Source organism: Trachurus japonicus, chromosome 18 (genome assembly GCF_045865225.1).
Source record: "Trachurus japonicus isolate A0001 chromosome 18, Traja_1.0".
Classification (NCBI taxonomy): Eukaryota; Metazoa; Chordata; class Actinopteri; order Carangiformes; family Carangidae; genus Trachurus; species Trachurus japonicus.
In genome coordinates this window covers 30,013,987-30,035,650 of record NC_140924.1, presented here as the reverse complement: position 1 = coordinate 30,035,650, position 21,664 = coordinate 30,013,987, and the positions used below count along the sequence as shown (strand labels likewise).

The following is a 21,664-nucleotide window of genomic DNA, read 5'->3' as shown; positions in this document are numbered from 1 at the left end:
AACCTGATATCATAATTGAGCTTTCCTATAACGTGGTGCCAGCTTCCACTGTTTGGGTGGAAACTGTGAAAAGTGAGTGACTTTTACCATGCTACACTAGGCCAAGTCCCAGACTTGTGTTTTGCGTACCGCTGCCTTTGATTAATAAGATTCCGTCCAATGTTTAGATAAGGACACCCCTTTTTCGAGACTGGCTCCTGTCTGAATGAAACCTAAGAGGAAAAGATATTTTTGCTAATCCACTTTCAAGGGGATTTATGTGAGCTTTCACTTAACACATTTTGAAGGAGGAAACATTGTGGCCTTCTTTTCCTCTACTGCTCTGCTCCTCTTTCACAAGCTAGGAAAAAGGGCGCACTTTTTCTCATCCAAGGAAATTTTGGATATATCCGTCACTGGCCCCCACACATCGATCCGTCAGCGGATTTTTCCGCTCACCATGAAGGAACCATGGGATTACGATGCCCTTAGTTTAATGTTTGCTCACTACAAAGGCCATGGCCATTTCAGGATTTAGGGACTGATAAAGGTAAAAAGTCATACAGGCCATGACAGGGTCTTGGCTCGCCTCAGGCAATAAGACACTCTTCAGTTTAAAAAAAGGAGAAAACACTCCTGGTTACAATTTTCACTTCAGGCATTCACACAGGATATCTGCGAAGCAACAGTTCATGACTAAGCTCTCTGGGAAACTAAATAAAACTGAAACACCACTTTCATCACATTCTCTGATTCCTGATGGATTATTTAGTTACCTTTAATGTTCTTCCTCAGAAACCCTTTGAAGTTGTACTTTCTCTGCCAGATTTCTCTCAACTTGATTTACTGATCTCTGTCTCCCAAGAGCAGCCTGTCCTGCGAGCATAAAGAGACGAGTGGCAAGGAGCTCAACCTGTCTCCATCGCTGCCCTCTTCAGCTCCCGACACTTCTCCCCTTAAACAGCGCAAGGAATGAGAAGCCTCGGGCGGAAAGGAAAATGTCTATCCTTGATAGGTGAAGAACTTTCCTGGCACTGTCTTCACATCCCTTTGTGTTTACGCTCTGTTACCCTCATGTTGTAATGTCTCATAATGATGCGTGGCACCTTCCAAATGATGCGTGAGCACGTCTTTGACATGGCCTTTTAAAGTCTTCATGAAAGAGCGCGTTACGTGTTGACTGCGTAACGTAATGCAGATCAGATAAAAGCCTAAACCAGGCAGAAGAGAGAGGTTCCACTGATGGTTGATCTTAGCGCGCCTGCATCACACAGGGAGACACTGAATCTACCACAGGTGGACTTCAGTCAGTAGAGGAAAATGTGAGACACCTGAGATAATTAAGAGTCAGAGCAAAATATCTCAGTATTTAATGACAAGGTGATACTGCACATTTTGTTTGATACCAAGTGTAGAATGATGAGGGAAATTTATTTAAAGGGATATATACAGTATTTCAACATATTGGCAAATTTTTGGCAAATTTGTAGATTCGTTATCTTTAATTGTCAGTGCAAGCTGTTTTTCGACTGGCGGGGCAGATATACAAGATGCTCAGCTGACACAACAGAGGCATATGGTATTTTCAGGTTTCCCCCATCAAACTCATCAAATACACAATCCAACAATTCCAAAATGCTCTTGTGGGCAAGTTGTAACCTGCACATTCACCACGCTATGAAATAATGATGTATAATTATGTAACATTATGACACACAAAGCAAATACTCGGAACTACTTGCGCTTTTGAAGTCACTCTGCCAAGCAGCCGTGTCTGGGATGTAGTTCCGGTTACACATTTGCCTCGGAAACTTGGAAATACCATATGTCTCCATAGCATTAGCTGAGCAGCTTGGATATCTGCCCCACCGATCGAAAAAACTTGCACCGACAATTAAAGGTAACAAACCTACTGCTATGACTATATGGATTATGGCAATGGGCGAATTTGCCAGAATATTGAAATATCCCTTTAAAGGATTGCAGCATTAGGTTGCAACATAACTAGCCTGACAAGCCAGACTATATCACTAACATGTATAGTCTGGCGGAAACGACCGGTAGACCTCGGCTCAATCCAGGAGGCGGGATGAAGGCTGTCTTTCAAACTGCCTCTGCACCAATAGGGTAGCGCTACGACCAATCAGAGCAAAGAGCAGGATGACGTTAGCCTGACAAGCCAATTAAAATGTATGTCGTCATCGCGTTAAGCCCGCCCAACGACTCTCTAAACAGATAGAGCTCTGTGATTGGTGAACACAAACGGTGTTCGAGACTCAAAAAGTTCCTATGGCTCGTTTCTAGACCCACCTACGGAGCAAATAGATTTGCTGCCGCTAGGGTGCAGCTAGATTTCTAGGCTACAACATAACAAGAAATTTTTAGAAAATGTGGGTCTGAATACTTTATGAATGCACAGTAGATTTGTCTGGTATTATGACTCCAGATGAATGTAAGCATGACATGTAGGCATGAAATGCTAGCATAACACTTATAAACTGAGACAGTGTTATGTTTACAGCTTGTGCAAACATTAAATCTTATATGCCAAAAATAAAATCTATTTACGCTTCATCCATCCATCCATCCATCTGTAATGTATACCAGTTATCTTGTGTAGAGTCAGAGGGAGCTGGAGCCTGTCTCACAGGTCACACAGGGTGAGAAGCAGGGTACACCCTGTACAGGCTGTCAGTCACTGTCAGGCTCACTTTCACACCTATGGCAAACAGAGTTGTCAGTTCACCTAGGCTGCAGAAACAGAGAACCAGAGCCAGATACCATACTCCAGGCTTTTTTGCATCGTGGGTGCAACGGTGAGGCTAAAAATTCAAAGTGGTGAGATATGCCTCTTCAATGCTGCAGCTGTAATTGTCACCTTACATGGTCAGTATTCTGTTTACAGGCGTATTGTGCAGTCTGGTGCTCCAACCTGCTGCTGGTCACTGATTCTTCGCTTTGCATATGATTCCTAAAAAGGTAATCGATTTAACAAAAACTGCTTGACATGGATTGCACATACAAGGAAGGAAAAGAAAGAAAGAGAATCATTTACAACAAATTGCACGGCCATATTCATGTGTTGTTCTGCAAAATGTGCAATTACGGTTATCACTCATAAAAGAACAGACGTCAGGAAGATTGTATGATTCCATTGGACGTACAGAGCTTATAAACCTGAGCAAGAGGATAAAAGTGCGGCTGTCGTCAGTAAACTTAAGACTTTGACCGCTGAGCACTTGGCTGATGGTAACAACAGTTTCTTCACTCCACTCCAGACACTGCACAACAGAGAAACAAGACGTTCGGATGCTAGGACGGTTGCTTCTCTTTGTTAAAAGCTATGGCGGTGGAATCAACCCTTTCACTTGAACATCACAGCCACACATCTGTCCAGCGCAGACACCGACTTAGTGAAGAAGTGCAAAAGTATAAAAATTGGAGGAAGAGGAGCTCCAAAGACTGTTTCCCTCCAGACCTGGCATTTGTGATGAGCAGTCTGAACATCAGGATGATAAACGGCAAAAACACTGGTCACACAGACAGACTGGAGACCTGCCAGGAAACTGGGGGACACATACAGCACATGGACAAGACTCCAGATCTTCATGTTAGCAAATGAGAGGACCGAGGTAATTTAAAAACAAACGGTTACAAATCTTTATGATGGCTTTTTGACGTACCACACCCAAATGTATAAATGTTTAATTTCACTTTTTAAAATGTTCTACTAAGGCTTTAATGTTTAAATGTGTAGCACTTTAAACACCTATAGGAGACATATTATGGAAATATCACTTTTTGAAGGCTCTTAAACACATATTTGGGTGTGCACTGAAACCAGCCGATCTGAACAGGGCTGTTTAGAGAGGATGAAAAGAGCTGTGATGTTTGATCCTTGGGGTATTTTGACCAAAGCATGTCACAAATATGTCTTTAAGACACCTAGGAACTATCTTAATTTGTGGAAAAGGGGGCATAATATGTCTCCTTTAAAAAGTAATGCAACTGTGCATTTCCATGAACAAAAACAACACCAGCTTTCAGAAAATTCCCCTTTTGCAAATGTGAAAAAGTGGCTGCCAAGTAGAGGAGGTGTTCATGACGCAGGGTTTGATGCAACAGCAAATTACTAGACTATCGAAGCAAAACAATAAAAGTTCACACCACAGCTATTATCAGTGCAGGGATAGTAAAAGCCTCTTAAAAGACGCAAGCAAGTCACACCTCAGACGTAAGCGAGGGCGCCACGGTGACCTGCTATCCTTCCGGTGTACTCACCCAGCACAATAACACAGGACTGGACTTCAGCCTGCAATATAACTGTAAAAATGCAGAATCACAGACTAGACAAGTGAACAAGGAGATAGGTATTTATGTTTTCCTTATTTGTTCTTCATCCAACAGAAAACAGCCAGCAAGATGCTGACACCTCCCAGACTGTTGCTGCCTGTCCGACTCCTTAAAGCTGCTGCTGAGCCTGCTGCTTACATCTGAGGACATGGACATGGAACAAGAAAGTTTACAACAACAAGTTGACTTTGTAAATATGTAATATAGCTTTTGATACACAATGTCTAATAAATATATTTTATGCATTCATGACTCATGTCATTAATATGATCCTTTGCAGTTGTTTTTGATTGCAGGATTCATTCTTGAATCCCTGAATGTTGAAGAAATCATTTAGCATTTTGGGAAATAAGTTTATTCTAGCTTGCAGAAAGTATGTGGGATGAGATGACTGCAGTTAGCTTAGCTTTTAGTAGCACAGAGAGACTGGAAATTTGGGAAAACAGCTCGCCAGGTAACAGCTTTATACAAAGTATCAGTCGTCTGGTGCCACGACTGCCAGGAAAGCAAACGAGCCTATTTTACCAAATGTTTTCTATTCTTTTATTTGCTCTGGTTTAATAGAGTAGCTGTAGTTTATTGTGTACTTTACACTCAGTTATAGAGAGGGAACAAAAAAGAAAATATGACACAGTTGCTCAGTATTATACAGGCGTTATATTTAGTGTTTTAACGCCGGCTGCGTCCCGTGGTTTCTCTGACTAAGGCAACAGGATAACTCATCTGAAGAAGTCGTCATTGATCATTTTATACCGTAGTTGTCACCATCCATTTCTCTTCAACTATTCACTGTTTTTTTGCGAGAATCGCCTCTGACCGCAAAATATCAGCCTGCAATATAAACAGAGACCAAATCCTGTAATGCTCACACCGGCTGTGCCCTTACAATAAATCACAGTTCCTCACTCCGGAGCTGACCACAGGCTGACTGCAACATGAGCGCTTGACCAGTCTGAGCCTGCAACTTTAGCAGGTAGCATATTTTCTTGCAAAGCAGACAGGTCAGTCCACCTGCTGACCACGCGCGAGGTCACACGGGGCTCATCGCCGAGTCTTCTACTTCACTTTTAGTGGTGTGTGACACCCCCACAACGCAATCTACTCCCATCTCACAGCCCAAACAGATGGAGCTATGAAATCCACTTGCGACGTTGTGTCCCATTAGCCGGCGGGGAGACGTCTCAATTCAAAAATAGCTTCACCACTAACATTAATCTCTGCAGCAGACGTCATGTGGGTTTCTTTTTTTCCCCCACTCAGGTAACGACTGCTATTATATTTAATGTGGAGGTTTTTAATGAGGCCCTCAGAAGAGTTCTGACAGCTCGGCAAACAGCTCGGCGATCTGTGACAACGCCAGCACCGGAACATACTGTTAGACCACAAAGTCAAAAATGTTTTTTTCTTAATACAATACATATTCCACAGCCAGCATGGTGGCAGTTCTCCCTGGATGAATGGAAAGTCATGGCCTCTGCAGCGCAGCAGCACCACAGTATTATGTAGACAAAAAAGCATAGAAAGAAGCTGTGAAAATTATGTAATTCTCTCTTAAATACTCAGGCTGTATAAGGAACATGAGCAATTTGAAGACTAATGCTTGACTGAGGTTTACACAACAGACAGCAACTATCTTTTTCAATTCAATTCAATACTTTATTGTCATTGTCACCTGCAACAACAAAATTGCGATAATAAATTAATTGTGCAACCTGTGTGTGTGTGTGTGTGTGTGTGTGTTTGTGTGTGATTGGCTTGTTGTGAGGTTTTGCCCTTAAAGGGATACGCCAACTTTTTTTTTCATGTCTTGCCTCACTCCCGAGTCCATGACAAGCAGAGCTCGCGCACTGCTATTTAGCTTAGCTCAAATGCTGGAAGTGCATGGGTAGTGTTAGCCTGCCTAGGGTTGTGCCGATTGGCGATCCAATCGTCTATCGGCGATTGGAAGGACGATCGGCGATGTTTTGTTTTCTTGGCGATTTTACACACACACATACTCGCTACTTTTTTATTGATCCAATGCGCAATCTGTTTGTTTTGTTTTAATGAAGCCGCTTCTCTGGCTGCTTCCAACAGACACTCTGTCATATGACAGTGTTTCACCAATCAAATGCAGCCACTGGCGACGTCCAATCAGACGGAGCCAGGTAGTCATATGGCCGCACACAACATCTCTGTGGTAAACAGGGTGGCCACTCCGCCTCAAATTTGAGGAAACACGTTTAGCTGGTGTTGTTGTGGCTGTGACTAGGCTGCCGACGCCAGCGCTGTTACTGTAGCCTATGTTACAGCCCGACGAGGTGTTCCCTGATATGCCACAAATAAATTACGTCCGCCAGAATAGATTTTTCGGCTTTCGGCAACGCAATAGCGTTCCGTTCATTGATCATAGCGCTCTTTCTCACACAGACAGACAGAGAGAGAGAGAGAGAAGCGCGCATGCATGACAGCATGACAGCAGGGCACGGTAAAAGCGAAACTCATACGCCGACGCCGACGCCGACGCCCCCCCCCCCCCGTCGAACGAACACGTACGGAACGGCCGCCCCCCCCCCCGGCGATAGATAGGTCTATCGGCGATCTCCAGGGAGGGCGATTGGGACGATCTGAGAATGTCAAAATCGCCCAACACTAAGCCTGCCTCCACCTAAAGTCATCAGAGAAACTCCTCAGCAACTCCAAATGGTCCGGTGTGCTTGTTGTGACTTGCGTTATGTTACGTTATCTATTTTTAGACTAATATTAGCTTAATATTATAATATTATTGGTGTCTATCTGCTTGCCATGGGTGAGAGAGTGAGGCAAGACACGAAAAAAAAATGTTGGGGTATCCCTTTAAATGGCCAGAAAAAGACATCAGTGCACTGCTGATGTAAATAAAGACTATACCCTGGCTTCCTGCCACCCAGCTTACACTGCACCTGAACCTGATTCCTCCCTGCAGGTGGTCCAGTACAGTCGGCCCACAGGGTGGAGGGCTTGGCCCCCGCCACATGCTGGCTGGCTGTGAGCCGGTCCGGCCCTGGTTTCCCTGATCTCAGTGGGAAAGAAAAAGCATCCACAGGGGTTGTATGGACTGCTCTCATTCTGGCCCTCCTCCTGGGACCAATCTGCTTTGGTGGACTCTACCAGGAGCTTTTGACCTTATGACACAGCCTCCAGGATCACCAGGGTACATAAACCCCCATGTTAAATAATTCACAGAGGGGCTTAACCTGCTGCCACTTGAACCCGCCTCTGAACAAGCAACCAGAAAAGTAGAGAGTAGCTGGACAGATGATGGACTGTGTTTCTTGTGTCAAAACAAGGTTAAAGCAGGCCCGCTGAAAGATACAGCAAAGTGCAGTGACAAGAGCCTGAGTAGGGAGTGACCCTCCCGACCCTCTGGGTATTACAGTATATACCAGCTGCAGGAAACACTGACAGATCCTCATGGGTTCCCACGGTGATGCCAGGGAGGGCAGAGTGACGGAGCACATGAGGGAAGACCACATCCGGACACATCTCCTGTCATCTGCTGATACATGCCAGTTCTTCCTGCTACAGACCCGAGTAGTGCAGTTAAATTAAAAACTGTTACCGTGCTGCTGTGGCTCAGAACACACGGATATGATTTAAACGCACGTAGAATTCAGTAGTTCATTATATTAAATAATAGCGAGTGAAAAGTGAAAAGCGCTCATGCATTTGGTTCCTGAATCATCAAATTCTTTTCATGATCCCCCTGTGGTCGGACTGTGTCGGGCCAAGCTCTCCGTCCAATGAGGGAGAGAAAAAGAAGCAGCTGAGAGACCTCAGCTGGATCCAGCTTTGACATAACAGCTCTGCTTCAGGACATCCACCCAGTTTGCATCTTCCATCACACCCACTTAAACACAAAAAACTCACTTGTTTTCCTGACTACTGCCTGGGCCCATGATGGATGGCCTTGGCCCTTTGTTATAGCTGACTGCAGCATGTAACGCAGGAGGGAAAAGGTTATGTAAGAGTGTGAAATTCAAGCAAGCGAGGGTGGACAATCATGACCAAATCACGTTTTCATGGGATGATGGGACCGGAGCTATAGTTTTTTTTCTCCCCCCAAAATCATCCATCTTCTCCTCCTTCTGGCTTACTGACCTGAGGCTCAGAAGAAGACCGACCAAATCCATCATTTACTTTCCCACCAACGGGGGCTTCTAAATGTTAATAATTACAAGGAGGGGGCAGGGATGGATGGTCTTTAGAAAGACTTTTGGGCAGGGATACAAGTACGGCCCTTATCTGTGGAGGTTTGAGAAGAATAAATGGCTCAGCATCATATTAAAAAGGATATACTGTTTGTGGCCAGTTGACTACAACGGAGCAACAAGATTCAATTACACACATTTTTAATATTAGATCTTGTATGATAAATGTAGTCGCATTTTTTAAAGTCTCATGCATTTATTCATGGAAACTCAAACCTGTCAAAGTTATTGTGCGCATGAAATACAACAGACATGAAGGAACGAAACAAGAGGAGAGGTTGTTGCTTTTTTATTCCTTTTAAGCCTTTTAAGCTATTTTTTCCATTAAAATTGAATAAAATTATATGACACAATTATATAATATTACAAAATTCATTATCCAGACCATACACACACACACATACTAAAAACCAGCCCTGCTGCATAGTGTGAGTGAACGCTGCATACTATCACATTAACACGACGCTGGTGGCCGTCCAACCATCGGACATGCACAGAGAGCGGGCAGCAGCTGTGCGACAGTTCTCTCCTCACAGCTTTTCATTAGTCTGATCGATTCATTGGCGCATCTGCGGCTCTCGCACAGTGGTGTTAAATAACCCTGACCGCTGACCTCTAGCAGAGATCTGTGCGAGCCCAGCGTGTCGGCGAGCTGCGCGAACACAAGGCCGCCCGCCCTGACAAAAGCAGCTACAAAGAGATTAATGGGCGCAGTAGTGTCTCGGAGAAAGCCATAACTAAAGTAGAGGATTTCAATTCACAGTGTCAGTCAGAACCATATTCTACACACACACACACACAAATACAAACATCTGCCCTCCTTAATCATATCAATTCATAGGACTGGCAGCTGGGTGGCACAATTACAACACACAGTTCCACATGGAGCGGGCCAACGGGTTCACTGTTGACTGCATGTGTGCTGCTGCACGGCTGATTCAAAACACCGGGGTGATTTCACACATAAAGGTGACTGTCACTGGGTGATTGATGATGAAAAGTTTATATGGGCTTTTGTAGTAGCGCCAGAGAAATTCTCTTTTCACCTATTCATCCATTCAGGTTTGAGTCTTAAAGGGATAGATCCACGGGGCAGAGAAGCATGCTGCTCAGTGAACACAATGGAGGTGAATGGTACATGGTGCCCTGTCCTTCATCAAACTCATCAAATACACAATCCAACAACTCCAAAACGCTCTGGTGGACAAGTTGTGACCTGCACATTCACCACGCTATGAGATAATAATGTAACATTACGAGACAGAGTTGGGAGTGATTTCAAAAGTGCACATACTGTAGGTCTGAGTATTTGCTTCATGTGTTGTAATGTTACATAATCATACGTTATTATCTCATAGCGTGGTGAATGTGCACATCACAACTTGCCCACCAGAGTGTTTTGGAGTTGTTGGATTGTGTATTTGATGAGTTTGATGAGGGACAGGGGACCTGTACCATTCACCTCCATTCTGTTCACTCAGCAGCTCACGTCTCTGCCCTGCTGATCTCAAAACAACATGCACTGATAATTAAAGGTAATGAACCTACTGCTATGACTATAGGGATTATGGCAACAGGCGAATTTGCCAAAATGTCAAACTATCCCTTTAAGCCTCTCACTAACAACTGGGTTCTTTTTTCTGTAAAATGTAAAATGTTGTTACCTTGTTTTCCATGTTGTCTGTCGTATCCATGTCAGAGTTTAATATGAAGCTCTACTTCATCAGGATCAGCGTAATGTCTTTGAGAACAAACTCCATCTTTTGTACAGGAACCAATATCTCGTCAAGAGATGAGTGGGAGTCCAAGTCTGACATCGCTCCACAAGTTCATTTAAGGAACAAGTTCAAACTGACCTGGATGCTGAGATTTACCATCTCACAGTATGAGTGCTTCAAAACAAACAGAAACGCTATCTATTATGAAGATGACTTTGAAGAGTGTTGTTCAAGTTTTCCATGCATAAGCTATAATAAATAAAAAAAAAAAAAGAAAGAAAGAAAGAAGAAAACACTGTCAATGTGTGTGAACAATGACCCGTGGTGCCGCAGCGCGATCAGGATTTTAGTGAGTGGTTGTTCAGGAGCCAAAAATCAAGTAGCACTCTGAGATCTGGACACTTTCTCCCACTTTATCCATTTATTCAATACAACATCCTGTTGGAAGTCTCTGCAGAATTGACAGTGGCAATGAACCAAACATGAGATGCATGTAGGCCGTCCACGCCAGACCTCCCAGAAGACCAATCCAGTGAGCGCTGTTTTCTTTGAAACAGATAAAGAGCAATCCTGGCAAGCTGCTGGCCTGAAGGCCGAACATATTAAACATCGCTGGTGTTCAGCGAAGGTGCTGCGAATGACGTCTTTACTAGCATGGGAGCGGGAGAAGACCCCATTCTTATGTTACAGCGGAGGCCGACCAATTTGTTCTGCCGAGTTTCCTAAACTGTTTTCACCAACATCAACATGCGCCACGAAAGCCTCGCTCCGTCTGCGGTTCCTCACGAATCACTGTTGCATTCCTGCTCCCAAATTAAGCCCCTCATTTGCGGAGCTGCCTGACCATCGAACACTCTTAATTTCCATATTCTGCGGCATTCTCCGGCCCTGATCTCATCGGGGCTGACGGCGAGGCAAATAGCGCTGCCCTGCCTGTAGCGTGGCATCTTCTAACCATCCAGCCAGTCCACTCCATAATCCACACTCGGCTGCACAGTGGGCACAAAGTGGAAAGAATTTTGGATGTTGACCAGTTAGCTAAGTTTTTTTTTGCCTGTTACCTCGACCTTCACTTGCTTTCTCTTTATGCATGATAGTGGCAGCATCCTTCAGCAGTCTGAAGATGTAGCTCTGTATGTGTGCAGACTGGCCTAGAAAATATGATTATAAATTATGGAACTTAAACTGTCATTTTATAGCCTGGAGGGCTGATATGTGGCTGCAGCACTTAGGCTGGTAAACCTATAATTTAGTTTTTTTTTTATTATTACATTAGGTGTTTCCCTCCCTCAGATTTGTCGTGTCATACACTCTGCTGATTCATGTCAGATATGAATCAATTTTATGTGGATGTGATTTTAGAATTATAGTGCAACATATGCAACTATAATAGCATCATGTTAAGTGTATTTTTATGTGTCTAGATGTATAAGTGATGAATATATACATGTGACTGCAGTGCATGCTCTTGTCATTTTTAACATGTTTTACTATCCCTGCAATAAACTTTATCATTTATTGTCCTTCTGATGTTTAATGCTGTAGGGGGAATAGAAGGAGTTATGGATATGTCAGATATCTATAGCTGACTATCTGTGGCAGCAGGATCAGTCTTGCTGACATGGCTCCAGTTTCAAAACGTGTGAGGTTTATAAAAGAGAATAAAGCACACACACACACACACACACACACACACACACACACTGCTTTGTAATTGGTCGGAAAGAATGTATCTTTGTGCACAGAGTTTTAGTGACAGTGACAGTTTTATGCGTCTGGTCCCAGGTGTAAGGAGACCGGCAGAGAGAAAAATGCAAATCTACATAATCCTATTCACAGGTTTTGACAGATGACTGTGTGCATCTCACAGAGCTGCAGAACACGGATTTAACAGCTCCCTCATCCCTCTCTCAAACAAGATAGGATTTTAAAACTTTTTCTTTTTTTTGTAAAGATTGTATTCTCCAGCGCCTTTTCATTCGTAACAAAACTAGTTCAAAATTCCAGCAGGGTGTAGTTTATCTCTGACTTTCCTCCTGGTTGTCAACACTGGAGTTGAGAACAACGGAAAATCACAAAAAAAAATGGAATTCCTGCTGGTAAACTTTAACATCAATCTGCATTTCCTTACACTGGAAAGTCCTTTTGAAAGGAGCTCTTTTACATGTGTTATCATTCATTTGTAACAGATTCATAGATATCCATCAGAGAGCAATTTCACTGTCATTAACGTTAATGCTGTGTTGATTATGTTTAATGTTATCTGTATTTAGAGAGGCCTTTCGGGCAGCTTTTTTTTTTTCAATAGACCCAAATTAGGCCAAGAAAATGCCATGTTTCTGTTAACAGCTCCACTGTCCTACTGTAGCAGAGCAAATGTTAACAATAACTTGATTCACTTTAAGAAGGGCCCCAAGTCTCCGTCTGGCAGACGCACACACACACGCAGCAGACATCCCCCACTTGACTCGACATTCTCCTGCAGCCAAACAAACCACAACATCATCATGGCTCTGACAGATGAAGCAGGGGAAACCCAGTCATTTGTCCAGGGTCCTCTAAATATGACAATCACCCCCGTGGGGACTGTTCTGTTTTCTGAGACACACCACTGAAGATCAGAGTCCACAGCGTATTCCCCACTCATTCCATGACAACACTGTCGGGCGCGATGTGACAATCATTGTTGTTCATCCATTGTCTTGTTGATATGCTGAGATTCCAGGATGCAATTATCCAAGGAGACTGACAGACAGACAGCGGCTAAAAGAGCAGGAAAAAGACATCTCTCAGGAGAGGCCTGATCGAAATATTACTGTACAGACAACAAACATGGATCTTATAATAATAGACACACTGAAAAAAAACTGTGTCTTAATGCTGATAATGGAGGATGATTGCAGAGACATGCGACAATGATCACACATCAAGAAAAATTAGTCAAACATCCCAGTCATACTTGTGTAATTGCTGGCGATGGGGAGCAGTTTGATGAATGACGGCCCTGACATCTGGGATGCAGCCAAAGTGGCATTTGAAGGAAGGGGTGGGGGGTGGGGGGGTGGATGGTTGAGGGGGTGAGTTGGCACATTTCGCCCTCCACATTCCCTTTGTATTAAAGAGACAGATTGGAGGCGCCATTTGAAGTCTTTAACACGCCATGGGAGATTTATTTGACACCATGTATGAGTCCACCAGAGGGGCCTCTGTTTGTCTAACTTTATGTGTCCAACTATACGCGCCTGCCCGTGTAAACAGAGCAGTGTTTGCTCTCGCTAACTATAGCGACGGTCCTATAGGGGATTCCAGATTTGTTGTGATGTTTGTGTTGCAGGCTGATGATCCTGTCCCAGTTTTCCCTGTGTCCCTACATGTGTGCGCTGCATACTGTAATCTGAAAGCTCCAGGAACTTCTATTTTTTTGTGTTTAAGGCCTGTCAGGTCATTCACATATAGGCCCAGCTGCATTGAGAGACAGCATATCATGTGTTTGTTTTTGCATTAGTGCTCCCCCGTGGGCCCCGGGTCGACATGCACTCTGTTATCTCAGGAAAATCATTTAGCTCCGAAGCCGCGGTGGAGCCAAAAGTAGCTTCTCCCGCTGCCTACTACGGTCAGTTTATATATAAAGCAGGGTCACGCCGGTTCATCGGAAATGGAAAGATTCAGTCGTCAGGGTGTTACTGCGCTGATGTCACCCAAAACTATTGAAGAAATTCTTTCCCAAACAAACTATTGTCAGTTATGATAACACTTAACTTGTTCCAACAACGGTGCGCACAGAGTGACAGTTTCCAAATATGTGGGGAGATTTACTCAGCATTCTTGAAGTAAGTGCCGTTCCTCTGTGTACACAACTCAGCCCGTGTGTTTGGCTAATTCTAAGTACTTGGCCGCGAATGTAGAATTACTGCAGAGGGATTTTTTTTACATGGGTGGATAATTACAGCACACAAAAACGTGTTGCTGTCCAGTACCGAACACATGGAGCACATTGTCTTTATGACAAAATATGTTCATTTCAGTTTGCGCCTCTGTAGCTGGAATTAGATACTTGTGGAAATATTCTCCACTCAGCATTTGACACGAGAGAAAGAGAGAAAGTTAGACTGGGAATCAAGGCTGCAGCCATTAAGATGTCAGCTCACTGCGGCCTGATCAGACTCTCTTGCTTGTCAAGCTGATAGCAACGTGATAGTCCGCACTTTTCTTCCTCCGCTGCCTTTGTTCTGGTAGACAGAGGCTGGGAGCAGCTCTTTGTGTGCGGACACTGGCGAACAGATCAAATGAACGTCAGCTACACACACTGAGACATAACTGCACACAATTGATCTATTTAATGACTTTTATCAGTTGAGTGAGCTTCCATTTGTCTGACTTCAGCTCAGTGAAGCCTGTGTTGTATCAGAGACTTGTATGAAACTGGCAGCACATTCTCTCAAGTTGGAAACTTACAACCCAAAGGCTTTTCAAGAGTGCTTTATTTAGACATACTGTAGCACTTACAGTGAGCATCTACTGTGCTGGTAATCATCTCACTACACAGAGAAACTGTTGTGTGTGTGAACAGATTGGATGATAACTTTACTGTATTAATCCTTGTTCTCCAGCATAGTTGTGGCTAACATGGGGTTAGTGCAATTTACCGTGTCAGAATTACCAGTTGAAAATCCTTTTGAACCACTGAGTCCTTCAGGCAGAGGAGGAAAAAACCAGACTTATCATTTCTAGACCTCTGATTCCCTGACTGAAACAATGAGCGTCACTGGAAGATTATACTGTAGCTATTGCTAGCTAGCTAATAAAGCTAATGTTAGCTCCCAGAGTTGCTTGACTAAGCTATCTCCAGCTGACTTTTAATTGTTTTCCTACCAGATTCTAAAACAAGAGCCCTTAAAAATGGGTAGGTAGTATTCAGGCCTGGCTCGTTTGGAGCAGTTGTTCTGAAATAGGGAGCATTTCACTCCAAAGAAATGTTTGTTTGGTCAGATGTGAACACAGCAATCGCACTCGATGCGGAATAAAACAAGCGGGCCAAGATCGCTTAGAAGGGGCGGTCTCGACTCGCTTCCATTCGAGCCTCGGAGCGGTTCAGGCCGAGAATGTATAGGATGACTCGGGTCAGCTTCCATTTTTTTGACCAGGTTTGGGTCGACAATAGGTATATGCAATTGACTCGGATAGGGTCGGGTCCGGGCTTCAACCACGGTCCTTGCCGGGCCGCGTTTTCATTTTCCTCTGTTTCATGGTTTTTGTTCTTCCCGGGTAACCTCCTTCTCCTTCCAGGTAAGACTTCTGACCAATGAGAAAACAGTTGGTTTGCGCATGGCATTTGTTTACAGCTTTGGACTACTTGGGACTGAATACAAACGACCCAGAAGATGCAACAATTGTATCGTTTTAGCCCCTGAATCGGAATAAAGCCAATGAACCACCAGTCTGTACAGTATACACCCTTAATCAACATTGAGTGACTACACACCACAGTGCTAAACATGTCCCAGACAAAAAGAGACATGTTCACCAGATAGCACGATCATAGTAGGTAGTTAATCCTGGTATCATGACAAGGTAAACATAATCATACTATTTTGTTGCAACATTTTTAAAGTTATATCTATTGTTCTGTACCTACACATTTTTAGACCCAGGGCCTTTAAGTCACATTGTGTTATTGGAGGTAGTGAGCTAGCTGATGGGACATGCTAACATTAGCCTCCACTTATGTTAGAGACAAACATCTGTTTTAATGTCAGTTTAATACCAACAGAAATAAAGGTCAAGTCAATGAAGAAAAATAACCTGAGTAACAATAAAGTTGAATTCCTTTAAGGGGCAGGATGACCTGAAGCGCCAAAGGTCAGCGGGTGTAACATAACTGGTTTGATGCTTATGTTCATGGGCTGGACCATCCTGACGAAAATATTTTTTGCCCGCTGTCTGTCTCAACCGGCCGACAATCCAGTGGCTCGCATCCCCTCCCTGTTGACTTTGGTGGTTCTCCTTCAAACAAAATGGATACCTACTGTCACGGCAGAATTATGGGAAGAAAAATGAGCAAAAGGCTGAAAATTATGCTGACAACCGGGGGGAAACGTTCACACGAGAGAAACGCAGAGGAGAAAGAAGCCACAGTAGGTGCATTTGTCAGCCTCGCTCAGGCTGGCGGTGCAGCTCATGTGTTGCTCTGAGGAAGGTGGCTGGATATGTGCTACTGAAATGAAACGCAAAAAAGAGGCTCAAGGCGAAGGCAAATAATTGGATTTGGCTCGGTCTGGACGTGAGTGTCTGCTCAGCAATGTGGCTATGTTTGCACAGCTGGAGCGTGTGCCCAGGGTCATCTCAGCGGGGAGCAGGGTTTGGCACTGCCGGGCACAGCCTCCAGTACAGTACAAGCCCACTGAAGAATCACTGGACGCCTCCCTTTCCCTGTCGTTCCCCTTTTTCAGAAACATGCGAGGCGCAAGGACGCACAAGGCTCACAGAGGAGTCCACTCACAAAACACCAGTTCAGCTTTGGGAAGGCAGTTTTATTTTTCTCCCAATCCCAACTCCTGGGCTTGCTGGCAGGGCTCTTGTGTTATTCTGCCACCATTATGATAAGTAAAAGAACAACTTTTGGTTTTCCTAACTATGTTTGATGGGAAACAGCAAGAACACTGAGCTTACTGAAATCAAGATTGGATATCATTCACTCATCCTGTGTATGCAATACTCTGTACGATCATTCTATATATAAAAAAACATGTCTTTCTTTTGAACTGTCAGTGCAGACAGAAACTGCCATGATGGTATTACAGCTCTGATGCCTTCCCCAAAGAGCGACTACAGTTCCTCTCTAAATAGGACAAACTTGACAGCTTAGCTGGCAAAGCAGGTGAGTTTCACCCTCCGAGATGAGGGATCTGTCTCTTAAAACCTGCTGGCCGTGGCTTCGGTTTGTGTAAGAAATGTTTTTCTTTCAGAGTGAAGAGCAAACCCCTGGTGGCATGAAACCTAAGAGCAGCCAAGTGGTTGGAAGCTGTCTCTCAGCAGCGCTAAAACCTCCGCAAGCTGAGGCACTGAATCAAGGTTTATTGTCAGGAGGAACAGGTTTGTCATGAGTTGCACAGTGCATCTGCACTTTATAGCCTCCATCCTGCAGGAATACTGTTTTGGAAGGATATATCATGCTCGACTTACAATGCGAACACACACACAAAGACGGGAGAGTATCGCATAAATCATTTAGTCTTGCATACATGCAGTCTGAAGTGGAGGGAGAACCTCAGGCTGATGGAGTACAGTGTGATCAGTGCAATGTGCATCAGGGAGATGGAGCTACCAGACCCTAAAAACTGGAAATCAGAGGGTCCATTAAGTTCTGGACGGCGCTCGGTGACAGAGCAGATAACAGCGCCTCGAAAATTAATGGAATAAAGTTACACCACAAAATAACAGCTCATCTACTTATGGAAATGTAATACCGTGCCCCTTATCAAAGACATTCAGGGCCACCTAAACACCTGAGTAGCTTTGTTAAGGACAACCTCAGAGTTAAAGACATCGCTCTTTAAACAGAGCAGACATCTGAGACTCTAAAACCTCATAGTGGCATCTTCATCTCCATTGTGATTGCGCTTCTCTGGCCATGAAAGCCTTTCTTCTTTTTTTTCTTTTTTTAACTTGCATTAAGAAAGTAGCTTTGAAAAGGCGCACTACCCTCTTAGAAATTCCTGACAGAATTGACTTGCTCTGGCATCTTGAGTTTCAATCTGATAGCTCCGAAATTGCCTCTGCAACCAAAACCTTCCAAATGTGGTCCAAGCAGCCCTTCCATTGTTGTTGGCGTGTGTAACGGAGATGGGTTCACATTCTGCGGGCTTCACGTTGGCTACAGATATCCAGGTGACACTGAGAGATCCTGAGGGCATATCTCTGGGTGAGGAGGGGAGATGGAGCCAATGAAAGCTTTTCGAGCGCAGCTTTATAGTAATCTGGTGGTGCTACCAAACACCCCGGTGTGCTTTGGAACAAGGGCATGACCTCTACAAAAACCTTCACTGCCACAAATCAGCACACACATCAGCCTTTTTTTAAAAGTTTTTTGTCTACTTGGAAAAAACTCTTAGCAATAATCAAGGTAAAATCATGTAACATCATGGTAAGGCCAAGAAAACGATATCCAAATAAGTTGCATCTGGCACAATAAATTCTGATATTGATACAGGTGGCCTCCCAAGCTGAACAATGGCAGTTCCCATAACATATCCCCTTGGAAATTGAACAGCCTGCCCTTGGCCGGGCTCTCTATTTCTGTTTCCAAGGATTAGAAAACCAACTGGACCCCTGAGATTACCCTGGTGCCAGTAAATGTGATGCCTCTAGCAGGTGGACAGGTAGTGAGCACTCTGTTAATCTTTAAGAGTTAGGTGGGCAGGAAGGAGGGAATCATGGGTCACGGAAAGGACAGAGAAGTAAAGACGTGTGGCGGGGGCCTTTGGAGAGCGCCGCCAGCGACGGCAACGTCACCGGCCACAGCGATGATGGAGACTGAATGTGTTATTTGCTTTTCCTGTGGACTTCATTCGTTATTTTAATTTCCGACACCATCACAAATCACAACCGGCACCAGGAATACAACAGCAGTGTTCATTTCCCTGACAAAAATTATGATTCACACCTTTACATTCATTTAAGAAGACAAAAACTAAATCACAAGTGATCTATGATGAAATGAGTCCAAAAAAAAAAACTACATTTATTACTGCATCCAACAAGCTGCACATCTTTAATTTTCAATTTATGCACCATTATCTTCAGTATTGGCTAACATTAACAGCTTTTGTGGGAGGATAATCAGATTACTGAGAGCTTAAACAAATCACAAATATGCAGTATAATGATATTTATATTAAAAAAAAACCTAAGATAATGCTGACATAATATTATCATTTGTTTAACAAGGTTAGCTATCTTTTTGTTAACAGGCCATTGGATGTAACTGTTGGTGCCTTAAACCAGCTTCTAATTTTACAGTCAGAATAAAATGTCTTGAGATAATTACAGATAATTAGACAATCTAACCATAGTCTGTCATTCTGTCCCTTTCTTTGCAGTCAAATAGCCTTCTTTACAGAGTTTATGTTGCGTTGCCTGACAGAGGAAATACAACACAAAACGCCTCTTTAGCATCTGTGCTCGGTTTTATGAGGTCTCTGTGGCAGAACAACCACAGCATTCATGTGAGACGCTTGGAAGGGAACTTCACAAAATCTTGACGTGATCTTTTCTGTCGCCGACATTCTCCAAATGACTTCGCAGGTTATTTCGCTCTCAAACTTTTAACATCTCTGTCTGCGCTCGTCCCTTTTCTTTCAACAACCAAAACGTTAATAGACCATTTACGGTGAGAAAACTCATTTCAAACTCGTATTCGGTGGTCACACTCTCTTGGATGGGGAGCTCAATAAATTTGAGAGTAATAAAATGTTTTCCATCTGATGAAAAAAAAAAAAAAAAAAAGACTAATAAAGTGTGTAGTGAGTTTGGAACCACAAACTGTGATATTTTCTGGTTCTGGTTTCTGAATTCTTAAACTATTATTACTCCGGGAACCCTGTTATTATTTCATGACTGCACTATAATGTGTGTGCTGCTAAATATATACTTTATGCAAAGCCAGTCTACTTCTCATTAACTACTGCATGTGATTTAATACTGAGTGTTTAACATTGTCTGTTAAGCTTTTTTTTCAGTTTTGGTTGTTTTTATTGCATTTTTGTTGCCTGACCTTTGGTACCAGTGTAAAAAAAGCAATAAAAACAAATACTTTTGTAAATGTAGTTAAGAAAGATTGATAATGAATCTCTGATGTGACAACTGTTAGAACAATGGAGGAGATAATTACTGCCACAGAGCAGTTGTCACTGATGAAACAGGAAAGGATGGAAGCACAGAGGGCCGCGCACACGGCAGCCTTATGACAACACTGGGTGTGCCTGATATTAATGAGACACAAGTGGTGGATCTGCCCTGATTCACTTGCGTCATCCAAGATAACTGGGGCATGCAAGTTCACTGAGGGTCCAGGAGCCAAGCCGGCTTCTTATGGACAGTAAAAAGCCCTCGGCTGGATGCAGGAGTTTGACTAGTACGACCTCTGACATGTCAGACAGTGATTGACAGTCACTAAGTCCTACCTACGTGGGGGTTTCGCTGCCCCGTGCACGTGTGTATGTGATTAGCGGGTTCGCTTGCACTGTTAAATCTGGGAACTAACCGGCCAAGCCTCTGCAACAACCTGGATTAGTTCAGCGGAAAGAAAAACAATCCATCCTTTGCCCTGGATCATCACATAAAAGCAGGGAAATGTCTTTCCAAATTTATCTCAACGGTCGGAAACTTTTGTCAGTAATTAGTCGGGTGTGCATGGGGGGTACAGCTGCAATCAGATGCCATTATAAAATTAGGGTGTTAAGTTTGTTGAGGTACACAAAAATATTGCACAAACACATAACACATGCTGGACTGAGGGCCAGGTGTAAAACGGGCCTGAGTGCTGACACCAGTGACCTCCCCCAGCCTGTTTGGAATAGAAAATGAACTTGACATGAGAACGCTTACACCTCTGGACAACTGCTACCATATTTCTATTACTCCATCGTTGTTTCTCTCTCTCTCTCTCTGTGCGGCGGAGGAAATCATCTTGCCCTCGGTGGCGGTGATACACACCTTCACCCTGCACAGCGCTGCAGAGGAAAAGACCAAACACAGCGCATGCACTGGCCATCTGTCTCCTTCTTTTCTCGCTAGAGTTTGACCCGCGAGGCGCAGGATGCCTGGGAGCTGAAGTAGGTTAGAGCCAGGAAAAGGGAGAGGCTGTGGATGAACCCCCACCACCCCCAACCCCCCCGGACAGAGGAGCGGGGCTCAGCAGGAGCAAAGTGAGTCAGTCAGTGGGCATGCGAAAGCCACACTGTGGAGCTCAGGCCTCAACGGCTGGGAGTCTGCACTGCAGGACTAACAAGAGGAAATTAAACAGGGATTTATAGTGTAAATGTATCTCCATGCTGCTCGCTGAGCTTTCTTAATAAGCACAAACAAAAGACAGACGTTAATCAAACATGTCCAGTTGATAAAGAGATGGATAACAATAATAATAAAAAAAAAAGACGGGACATGTAAGCTCACACTCGCATATTTACTTTCAGAAAGACCCGAAAGATAACGGCGTGTTGGAGCAAGAATCACCTAAGGTTGCATTACAGACACACATGGTTGCACAGATAGAAAAAAGAAAAGTTAGAGACAAGCGAGACAGTTTTGGCACACATTGTTGAACATGAACCTACATCCTCTGCTGCACCTCAAGGCGGTCTGTCTGCCTGACACACCTGCACGCAG

At 43.8% G+C, this 21,664-nt stretch overlaps 1 protein-coding gene and 1 long non-coding RNA gene across 4 annotated transcripts in view; one reads left to right on the top strand and one right to left on the bottom strand.

Moving 5' to 3' along the window:
• adamtsl3 (ADAMTS-like 3) overlaps positions 1 to 21,664 on the bottom strand; it is a 108,757-nt gene that overhangs the window by 71,672 nt on the left and 15,421 nt on the right. The window lies entirely within an intron of this gene.
• Positions 16,670 to 17,376, top strand: LOC146969613 (uncharacterized). Its single transcript, XR_015034198.1, has 3 exons — positions 16,670 to 16,882; positions 17,048 to 17,156; positions 17,245 to 17,376. It is a non-coding gene; the product is annotated as an uncharacterized LOC146969613 (long non-coding RNA).